The sequence below is a fragment of the Sus scrofa genome, chromosome 15 (genome assembly GCF_054392235.1).
Source record: "Sus scrofa isolate SSC_HxYL_T2T_F1_AM1 chromosome 15, Sscrofa_HxYL_maternal_Yorkshire_Landrace_v2.0, whole genome shotgun sequence".
NCBI lineage: Eukaryota > Metazoa > Chordata > Mammalia > Artiodactyla > Suidae > Sus > Sus scrofa.
The window spans coordinates 41,433,578-41,445,920 of NC_139397.1; the positions used below are offsets into that span (position 1 = coordinate 41,433,578).

The window sequence follows — 12,343 nt, forward strand, 5'->3', positions numbered from 1 at the left end:
TCATTATGCACTTCGATGGATATACTTAATCTGTCACCCACATTTCTGTCCAACCCTGGATCTATTTCAGGACAAACTCAAATTAGGAAGCTATATCTACCACTGCAGGAGCAAAATCCTAGGATGCACCATGCTGGCTCCTGTGTAGAATGCTCAGGGGAGTCTGAATTTCCTGCTCCAAGATCTCACCAATTAGCAGGACCAGTTTTTCACAGGGTGTTGGCAGAAGGCAGCCTCCCAGGCAAGGTAATTTGCATGCAAAGTACACTTGTTCCCTGGCATTTGAGACAGAACATCATTCTCCTCTATCAAGATGTAAACAAAGACCAACAAAGGTGCACCAAGGTCAGTAATAACTCAGCTCAACAATACACACAACAACATCCAACAATAACAGATGTAATGCATATACCCTGTGCCCTGACAGTTCCACTGCCAGGAAACACCCGACCCTGTCTTCTCTTCTCACACAAGGGTGCCAAGATGCATTTGGAAGGACTGTACCATTTTGGAAATATGGAAACCTAATGGACATCAACCAGCTTGTGCAAAAATCAGTAATATAGTGGTGAGACACTATCGTGGCATTATAAGCAGTTATTTGAAAAAAATCAGGCAAATGTACATGATGATAGGAATTTTTTTTTAAATATGCATTCTTTGACATATATACATATAGATAACTATGCTTGTATATTTGGAGAAATAGTTGGTAAAAACATGCAAAAATACTAAAAATTACCATTTTATATATATATATATATTTCTATATTTTATGTATAAATATATCATATACCATTTCTTCCATAGAGTGTCAGACTTTCTCATTTTTTTTTGTCCTCATGAAGTCTTCAATTTAAAAAAGTAAACGGTTTTTTGGTGGGTATATATATCTAGACCAGTGCAGTCCTCTCAGGCCATCTAATAATGTTCTTGTAAAGTACTGATGCTCATTTACAAAACCTTGTGACCATATGGCAGGTGATGGTGCCAACACAAAGAGTAGAAATCTTGAAACTCCATTCTCAAGAAGACATATGGGCCCCCAGACTCTCAAGTGGCAAAGACCATGAACCCAAAGGCTGGCTGACTATGACTCAGCCAAGCACCTCCCTTATGTCAAGCCAAGACTTGAGATTTGCACACAAGGCTGGTGTGAAAATTCTCTTGTCAATATCATGCACAATGTAGCTCAGAAGTGCCTACTTTTCGTGGAACTTAGAGTAAAAACTATAATGTGTAGAGACTACATTCTCTTTAACCTAATACTTTGAAAAGTCGACTTCTTTTACCTCAGTGACTTGCATTCTTCTTCTTTTTTTTTTTTTTTTTTGTTTTTTTTGTTTTGTTTTGTTTTGTCTGTTTACAGCTGCACCCATGGCATATGGAAGTTCCCGGGTTAGGGGGTCGAATTGGAGCTGCAGCTGCCATCCTATGACCCAGCCACAGCCACGCTGGATCTACAGTATAGATCAGGGCAACACCAGATCCTTGACCCACTGAAGGAGGCCAGGGATCAAACCATATCCTCATGGATAATAGTCAGATTCGTAAGCCACTGAGCCCCAACAAGAACTCCCTGCATTATTATTTTTAAGATGTGTTATCCTTGGAGTTCCTGTTGTGGCTCAGCTTTAATGAGTATCCCAACTAGTATCCATGAGAATGTTGGTTAAATCCCTGGCCCAGCTCAATGGGTTAAGGATCTGGCATTGCTGTGGGCTGTGGTACAGGCCTCAGATGCAGCTGGGATCCAGAGTAGCTGTGATTGTGGTGTAGGTCAGCCAATTTGACCCCTAGCCTGGGAACTCCACATGCCACCGGTGCGGCCTTAAAAAGAAAAAAATATCCTCATCTTTTTTGGTAGAAATGGTCAGCAGCTCCTAAAACAAATTTTCTCAGGAGTTCCTGTCGTGGCTCTGTGGTTAACGAATCCAACTAGGAACCATGAGGTTGCAAGGTTCGATCCCTGGCCTAGCTCAGTGGGTTAAGGATCCGGCGTTGCCGCGAGCTGTGGCGTATGTCACAGACTCAGCTCAGATCCTGTGTTGCTGTGGCTCTGGAGTAGGCCAGTGGCTACAGCTCCAATTAACCCCCTAACCTGGGAACCTCCATATGCTGCGGGTGTGGCCCTGGAAAAGAAGAAAAAAGACAAAAAAAAAAAAAAAAAAGGTCTCCATAATCCCTTAGTTTCTATACCCACTATACTCCTCATTCGTTCTCTCAGGGAAAGAGTCAACTTATGCTTACCTTTAAATACATAAGAGAACTTTTTTGAATAGAGTAAATACTTGTTTCATGGAAAAGGAGGTCCATCCTGTAAATAACCATCTCCTCAATTACCTGCTGGTGAGCTTGAGTTTGTCTAACACATTCCCATGGAGAGCAGAGGTACCTGCCTGTGAGGCTGCTGCTGGAAGAAATTGGGCAAAGATTTTCCCAGCTTCTTTCTCCCCAGGGACTTTCCTTTTAATCCCTTGCATTTCTTTCTTTAATTCTATAAAAGCTAAATCTTACTTTCATTCAAATGCAAAACACAGTCTCCCATTCCCCCTCCCAAACCTCAGGAGAAACCGGTTTACAGGTATCAATATTTCCATTTAAATACAGGAAATGAGTGGAAGAAAATAAATCAATGGTGCCGCCCCCCAGCCCTTCTCTGGAGGCAGGAAGCCTGACTCATTGAGGAACTCTGATTCATTTCTCATCACTCTCTTAAGCTTGAGAGAAGAAAAGGTGGAGCCCCCTGAACCCTCAGGGGAAGCTCAGATCAAAGTAAGTATCTCCTTTAAAAATAGGAGAGATTGGATATTAACATGGAATGACATACACACACAAAGGCATTTACGCAACTGCAAACTGCCACCACTCCCCAAAGGACAAACTTTAGAAATGTCACTTGCACATTCAACTTGGTATCACACACAGGCACACACACATGTGCATGTGCGTGCATACTAAGTACACACTGTAATATTACAGCATTGCAGCCTTCTGGCATGTCACTTACACAGACTCTTAGGGACCTTGAGAAACTCTGGTCCCAGCCCAGAGAGCCTGTACTGAGCAGCACTCTGTTCCTGAACACTTTCTTTCACCTGGGACACAATGCCTTCCTTGTAAATCACCATTGCAAGCGTTTTTCTCTCATTCTGAGTCAGCATTTACTTTCAAATAACTTTTATTAATGTTCCTCTTCTGCCTTGGGGAGTAATATTAAAAAGAGAAGTTTATATGCCTTATTACAGATTTTCAATAAAGAGAGTTCAATTCTCTTACCTGAATGGTAGCTGTCACTCACTCACTCACACCTCACCTGAATTCCTGACAGGCAACATCTCTCCATTTCCATATTGGTATGGATGGGTTTTTTTGAAACCAAAGGCAGTATTTTCCCCTTATTCCTCTTAAAATCAATTTTTTTTTAAGCCAACTCTTCCCATTGATTAAATTGGGGGCCTATTTTCTATTATCTACTCTATTCTTCCTCCTTTAGTGTTCTATATCTTATGAAAAATTTACAAACTTGATACTTATCCCTACTTGATGCCAAAAAACAGCAGTAGGGCATGGTCTGGAATGACTCTGTGATCCCGTCTTGAGGACACTTTCCAAGGTAATTCTCTCCTAAAACATTTGTGCTCAAGAGTTTTTCTTTTTTTCTTCTTTGGCCACCCTGCGACATATAGATCACTGCAGCATCATGGGATCCTTAACCCAACATGACAGGTCAAGGATGAACCAGTGTCCCAGTGCTCCCAAGACCCAATCCTGTTGTGCCACAGTGGGAACTCCTATGCTCAAGAGTTTTGAATGCATCAGTGTTACTATTTATTACACTTTTTCATTTTACCTACATAAATCTATAAGAACATGCTAATCTGGATTGATCTACTCTTTTTCTAAATTTTTTGTTTTGAAAGTTTTAGATTTACCAAAACTTGCAGAAACAATGCAGAGTACCTACACAGTGTTCAACCAGATCCCCCTAACGTGAACAACTTGATTAAGGATGGTGCAATGACCCAAACTGAGAAGGGATATTGGGGTTATTCTATAAAAGCTACTACATTTTTAACTTGCACTTGACCAGTTCCTCCACTACTGTCCCTTTTCTGTTCTAGGAGCCAAAGCAGGACTCCATGTGGCATTTGGTTATCAGGCTCCTTAGTCTTTTGTAATATGTGATGATCCCTAAGTCTTCCCTTGCTTTTCATGACCTTAGATGTAAAGAGGTGAGTCATTTTGTAGCATGCCCCTGATGTCTTTAAATGACTGAGGTCATGCATTATTGGCAAGCAAGCCACCTTGAATTCTTACCAGTACAGCATCCTGGGGCTGGTGATGTTGATGTGCTTTATTACCGTCAATGTTAACCTTGATCACTCTGTTAGGGTGGAGTCTGCAGGCTTCTTTATTCTGAACCTTTTATTTTTCCCTTTGCAGTTACTAAAATATATTCGGAGAGGTACTTTGAGACTTTGCAGGTATCTTGTCTCTACTCAAACTTTTACCCAATAATGTTAGCAACCCTGGGGGATTCTTGTCTGCTTTTACTGTGGTGCTCTTGTGTTGATTTTCTCTTTGGCCTACTCATTCCTCTTTTGTTAACTGGCATTCCTCGTTGGCATTGTCATTAAGGAAGAGCTATCCCTTCTCTCATTTTTCATTTATGTATTCAGTAATTTATTTATATCGGGATGGCCTCCCAGATATTCAGTTCTATCTATGGGATATAATCTATTATATGTTATATATAATATAGATTAGAGATTATCTGTGTAATCTATTATATCTATTATATTCTATAATTATGTATTATATAATTCGTTCTTCATTTTTTTTCTCAAACTGGTCCAGCATTGGGAGCTTTCTTAGCTGGACTCCTGTATCCCTGTGATGTGCCCCCATCCTTTCTTCAGTACTTCTTTACCTCTTCTTAAATCACAGGATGCTCAGGCCCATATTTGTTCTCCTACCACAGCTCTGATAGCCATCGCTTCTCCAAGAATACCTGGCTCTTCTTTTTGGAGAATGGTGTTTACAATCCAAGATCTTGGCACCAGGTGTGCTCACTCCTGTTGGAGTAGGCCTGACTTCTTCTTGATGACCACTTAATTTCTAGGCACCCACATGTCACTTATTAATTATGTCATTCTAGAATTCTGCCTGGCATCAATATTGCATTCACAAAGCATGTATTCTATGGAATCTTTTACTTCTATTTTTACCTTTCCTTTTCTGGAAATGAGAACTGCTGTGACCATCCCCAGTATTCCATCACATATGTCCTCCATGCTCCCTGAAAGGAATATCCACCTCTGTAAGTGCACTCAGTACCCAGAGATGGAAATGCCTAGAGAGCAGGACCCAGGAGATGTGAACTCATTTAGAGCAATGAGCATTTCTTGTGTGATCTTTCTACTAGCTCAAGTTCAACTCACTACTGACCCTGTTGGTTCAGTTCTATTCAGTCTGAAGAAAATTATATTGATAAAAACTATACAACTTTCACTTTCCATTTAGTTATTATCAAAGCATATTCCCCCTAATATAATCTCATTTTCCCAAATATAATTTTTTCTCATCTTATTTTTTTAATTTTTAAAATTAAAGTATAGTTGGTTCTAAATTTTGTGTCAATTGTTTCTTAATATATCAAATTTTAATCTCTCTTTATGCTTAACGTTTAAGAATTTATCTTTACTTAAAAGTAAACCCAAGTCCCTGTAATATAAGGTCATTACAGAATTTTTAAAAATCCCATAATGTCATAATCAGAGATATATATTGTACCTAATGTGTACGCATATACACATGTATAAAAATATATACAAAAGTGAGATTACACTGAATATATATTACTATATCCTGTTATTTTTATCTAATATGGTTTTATGGAAGTAATTTCACATGTAAAGTTATTTATAATTATAATTTTACTAACAGCATAATAGATAATTTTAGATATTCATTATATTAATTTAATTAAATCTTTATTATTAATCTTGAGGTTTTTTGAATGTCTCATCAGTGTAAGTAACACTGTTATTACTATCTTTATACATAAATCTTTATCCACATTTATAATCACCTCTTTAAGAAACGTCCTTAGAATTAAAATCACATTGTTTCTAATGTAATTGAACATATATTTAATATAATTGAAAGTGTTGGCTTATTTTGTTTTCCTTTGCACTTATTTGAAAGCCTCAGTTACTCTGGGGCTTTAGGCTTCTAGGCAGTGATTTTAGAATCCTGTGCCACGGTTTATATTCATCAAAAATGGCATGTCTTTCTTTAAATAACTTGTAGATATCTTGCTAAAATCTGAATTTATCAATGAATCCTCATGCAACCATTTTAAATATTTTAGTACATCCTTGTTATGGTAATTGCTCATTTTTTTGTTTAATCACAGTTTCATTTTGGAATATCTCCCAACTTTCTTGATATATTTCTTTTATAATTATTCTTTCTGGGAATGATCATCATGGTCATCTTTGAATAAATGTGCTAGAATCCTTTATATGGGTAAGGTTCAATGCTTTCATGAAAATTCTATCCTTTCTACCTTATAAACATCTCTTTGTGGATAAATAGTAATTCTCTTTATCCTTCTTATGCCTTCCAAGAGTTTAAGGGTGCTTGCAAAGCAAATCAAACATTTATCAAATGTTCCTCTCCATACTGAGACTCCAGGCTAATGTCAAGAACATCACACTGCTTCAACACAGTGGTACCTTCCATATGTGACTGTTCTGTTTTGTCTAAGGTTTGATTGACTGAGTAGTTCTATCTTCAGGAACTTAAGATCTCTACAGTTGTCCTTGCTTCCATCCAGAGGTTCAGCTTCATCCTAAAGTTGGGTCACTTCATGGTCAGAAGTTAGCTGCTAATAATAAGCACCAGGCAACTTGTTTCCTAGGTCTCTTAAGCAGGAAACGATTATATCCTTCCATCAGTAAAGTGTAAATCCTCCTTTGAGGTCTGATTTGAAAACTTGGGACATAGGACCCTCCCCAGTGCAGCAGATGCACCCTTGACATTGGGGCTGATGTATACTCATTCCATCTATTCCTTTATTACCAGAGTTATGGTTCTAATGGTAAGTTGGTATCAGATATATGATCCCCTATATCATTCCTTATATCAGTACTGCTACTCAACTTCATTCTTACCAATGACTGTAACATTACTCAGAGTCTTTTAGTTGCATGAGTCCCACACATTTATGAAATCTGTGTATTTTTATCAGAGTATTCATAATGCATATTCACACATGAAAGTCTATGGGAAACCTTCCCTAAACTCACAGAATAAGAAAAATATAAGCAAAATGAAGAAGCTCAGGAACCATTCCCAGTTAAAAGGTCAAGAGAATTCACCTGAAGCAGCAAACAATGAAACAGACCTCTGCAGTCTAATAGCCACTGAGTTCAAAAAGGAGGTAGTGAAAATACTAAAGGGATTACAGATGAATAAGAAGGAATCAAGAGTGGATATAAACAGTTATGTAGATTACTTTAGACAGGAACTAGAAAATATAAGGAGGAGCCAAGAAAAAATTAGAAAATCCATTTGCAGAGATGCAAACTGAGTTAAAGGCACTAAAGAGCAGAATGTATAATGCAAAGGAATGAATTAGTGACTTGGAATATAGAATAATGGAAAGCACCCAATCAGGACAGCAGACAGAAAACCAAATGAAAAAATATGAAAGCAATATAAGAGATCTAAGGGGTGATATAAAGTGGGCCAATGTATGCATAATAAGGATTCCAGAAGGAGAAGAAAAAAGGGGATTAAAATATATATTTGAAGAAATTATGTCTGATAACTTTCCAAATCTAAAGGACAGATCTCAAGATACAGGAGGCACAGAGGGCCCCAAACAAATTGAACCCAAACAGGCCCACATCAATACATATTATAATAGAAATTGCAAAAGTTAAATATAAAGAGAGGATTCTAAAGGCAAGAGAAAAAAAAAAGCTTAATTTCGAGGGAACCCCCATAAGGCTATCAGCTGATTTCTCTACAGAAACACTATAGGCCAGAAGTGAGTGGCAAGGTATATTCAAATTTCTAAAAGGGAAAACAATCTGCAGCCTAGAATACTCTACTCAGCAAGAATATCAATTAAAATAGAAGGAGAAACAGAATTTCTCCAACAAACATAAGCTAAAAATTGCAGCAATATTAAACCCATTCTAAAAGAAATTCCAAAAGGGCTTCTCTAAATAAAAAATAAGTAAGAAGAAATAGGATGGAGGAACAGCAAAAGGACAAACATGAAGATGTTTTAAAAAAGAACCTCAAAAATCATAAAATGTGGGGAAGAAAAGTAAGAAAATCTATACTCTTTTTTTTTTTTTTTTTTTTTTTAGGTGTTTGAGCCTATATGACTGTCAGGCTAAAGCAAGCACATATAGGAAGAGGCTAAGATACTTGAAAAACAGAGCAACCACAAATCAAAAGCAAACATTACATTCACAAAAACTAAAAAGAAAAGTACACGAGTACAAAAGTATGAAAATAAATGGAAATCATCCAACCAAAAAGAGAAAGGAACAAAGGAGAAACATAGAATCAACTAGAAAACAAGGTTGAAAATGGCAATAAATACATATTTATCAATAATTACCTCAAATGTCAATGGACTGACTGCTCCAATCAAAAGACAAAAAGTGGCAGATTGGATAAAAAAGCAAGAGCCTACAAAATGCTGGCTACAGGAGACTCGCCTTCGGGCAAAGGACACATATAAATTGAAAGAAGGGGGTAGAAAAAGATATTTCATGCAAATGGAAAAGATAGGAACACAGAAGTTGTAATACTCATATCAGACAAAATATGCCTTAAAATGAAGGCCATAAAGAAAGACAAAGAAGCCACCATTTAATGGTAAAAGGATCCAGTCAAGAAGAGGATATTACAGTCATCAATATATATGCCCATAATATAGAACCACCCAGATACATACAACAAATAGTAACAGACATAAAGAAGAAATTAATGGGAATGCAATCATAGTAGGAGATTTTAATAATAACCCACTCACATCAATGGACAGATGCTCTAGACAGAAAATCAATAAGGCAACAGAGATCCTAAATGACATAATAGAAAAGTTAACCTAATTGACATTTTCAGGACATTACATCCAAAAAAATCAGAATATACATTTTTTTTCAAGTGCACATGACAAATCCACAGCAAATATAAAACTCAGTGGAGGAGTTCCCATCGTGACTCATTGGTTAACGAATCCAACTAGGAACCGTGAGGTTTCAGGTTTGATCCCTGGCCTTGTTCAATGGGTTAAGGATCTGGCACTGCCATGAGCTGTGGTGTAGGTTGCAGACACGGCTCGGATCCCGTTGCCGTGGCTGTGGCGTAGGCTGGCGGCTACAGCTCTGATTAGCCCCCTAGCCTGGGAACCTCCATATGCCATGGGAGTGGCCCAAGAAATTGCAAAAAAGACAAAAACAAAACAAAACAAAACAAACAAAAAAAAACCTCAATGGAGAAAAGCTGAAAGCCTTCCCACTAAAATCTGGAACAAGAGAAGGATGCCCACTCTTACCACTGTTATTCAACATAGTACTGTAAGTCCTAGCCACAGCAATCAGACAAACAAAAGCAATCAAAGGGATCCAAATAGGAAGGGAAGAGTTAAAACTGTCACTGTATGCAGATGACATGATAATATATATAGAAAACCCTAAGGACTCCACACAAAAACGACTTGAACTTATCAATGAATTCAGCAAAGTAGCAGGATACAAGATAAACATTCAGAAGTCAGTTGCATCTCGGATCCCACGTTGCTGTGGCTCTGGCGTAGGCCGGTGGCTACAGCTCTGATTAGACCCCTAGCCTGGGAACCTCCATGTGCCGCAAGAGTGGCCCAAGAAAATGGCAAGAAGACGAAAAAAGAAAAAAATACAGCAATCCCAATCTTGGGTATATATTTGGACAAAACTTTCATTTAAAAAGACATATGCACCAGTATGTTCATTGCAGCACTATTCACAATAGCCAAGACAAGGAAACAACCTAAATGTCCATTGGCAGATGAATGGATTAAGAAGATATAGTAGTATATGCACAATGGAATACTACTCAGCCGTAAAAAAGAACAAAATAATGCCATTTGCAGCAACATGGATGGAACTAGAGACTCTCATACTGAGTGAAGTAAGTCAGAAAGAGAAAGACAAATACCATATGATTTTGCGTATATCTGGAATCTAATATAAGGCACAAATGAATCTTTCCACAGAAAAGAAGCTCATGGACATGGAGAATAGACTTGTGGTTGCCAAGAGGAAGCCAGAGGGAGTGGGATGGACAAGGATTTGTGGGTTAATAGATGCCAACTATTACATTTGGAGTGCATAAGCAGTGAGATCCTGCTGTATGGCACAGGAAACTGTATCTAGTCACTTGTGATGGAACATGATGGAGGACAATGTAAGAAAAAAATATATATGTGTATGACTGGGTCACTTTGCTATACAGTAGAAATTGACAGAACACTCTAAATCAACTATAATGGAAAAAAATAAAATCTTAAAAAAAAATCGATGGACTTTGAGTAAGAAACAAACAAACAAACAAATGAGAAAGAAAGTCTATGGGAAACCCTGTGATGAAAAATAAAAGTTCCTTTTGACATATTTTTCACAGCATCTTCCAAACGTACTCGGTCATGGAACTCCCACGTTGCAAACTGTAGATTGTTTCTTTAATCTTATGGTAATAACGTTTCCACGGAGGAGGCTTTGGGAAAAGCGTCTATTGTACACAATTGTTATTTTAATTAGTTATTTTAATCTCTCATTTCTTTCTCTGGGAGACTAAGGCAATTCTGGTAAGATTTGAGATGTCAGAGCAAATATGTTCTTCCCACATCCCATGAAATACACCCAATCTTCATCCAAGGGTACCTAAACCAATATTCTGCAATATCAAATTGTGATGTCAAGTATCAGAGCCATAACCAGCAATTTGCACTTGACATCCTACTTGATCTCCCTAATTCTCTCTCCTTTCATTTGGAGTGGGGAGTAGAAAATTAAAATATCCCAGCTCTCCAAAAGTTCGATCTTGACTTTATGGTCTCCGGAGTTGCCCAGGTTTTTTCTGTCTGTTCCTTTTCTTCTCTCCATGAGTCTGAGAAGAGGCTAGAAGTCAGTGTGTGTGAACAGCCCTAAAGGCAAGCCCCCACTGGACAGCATCTGGAGTCCCCAGTTTGTAGGACAGCCTATTCCTCATCCTCATTACAACTTACTTTTTCTTCAGCCATTACAACCATTCTCTTGTTAATGTTACTTTGCTCTAATTTTCCCCAAGCACAAAATCTCCCACAAAGGGTCTGGATTTGGCATGCCTTTCACAATAGGAAGCTTTCATTTGGCAGTTTCTTTTCCTTTGTGGAGTATTTTCTCATTTGATGATTATGTGAATCACTTTTTTTCTCAAGTCTTTGCATACTCTCCCACCCCGGGTATTTATCTTAGCTTTTTAAGTTATTTACATACTCATTATACATTGACTTGCTTTAATTATAGTGTGTACTGATTATTTAAAAATCTCCTAGAAGTGACTGTATTATCTTCTTTCCCCCAACAACCTTGCAAGGTTAAGTATTGCTTTGGGCACTTCGTGTTAGAGAAAACAAAAGCTGAACTGACCAGTGCCTGTGACCACACAGTGTGTAACTGGTACATCTGAACCCAGAGGGCTCTGATTTTAATTTGCTGCTCTTTCTACAAAGCTCAAGGGAACTGCCTTTACTGGGTTTTGACACACATATTATAAAATCACTAGAGTTGTAATCAGGACTTCCTAAGGTTTGCCCCATGGAGATTTTTTAAAATTAATTTTTAATTTATTTTTTAATTTTTATTTTATATTGGAGTATATTTGATTTACATTGTTGTATTAATTTCAGGTGTACAGCAAAGCGATTCAATTATACACGTACACATATCAATTCTTTTTCAGATTATTTTCCCATACAGGTTATTACACAATATTGAGTAGAGCTCCCTGTGCTGTACAGGAGGTCTTTGTTTTATACACAGCAGTGTGTATATGTTAATCACAAACTCCTAATTACCCCCCCATCTTTCCCTTTAGGTAATCATAAATTTGTTCTTTATGTCTGTGGGTCTGTTTTTGTTTTTTTTGTTTTTTTTTTTTTTGTCTTTTTGTTGTTATTGTTGTTGTTGTTGTTGCTATTTCTTGGGCCGCTCCCGCGGCATATGGAGGTTCCCAGGCTAGGGGTCGAATCAGAGCTGTAGCCACCGGCCTACGCCAGAGCCACAGCAAC

The 12,343-nt window shown here is 37.8% G+C and overlaps 1 protein-coding gene across 3 annotated transcripts in view; it reads right to left on the reverse strand.

Annotated features, from left to right (window-relative positions):
• The window catches only part of CNTNAP5 (contactin associated protein family member 5), an 865,075-nt gene that overhangs the window by 520,087 nt on the left and 332,645 nt on the right, over positions 1–12,343 (reverse strand). The gene's annotated exons all lie outside the window — the stretch shown is intronic.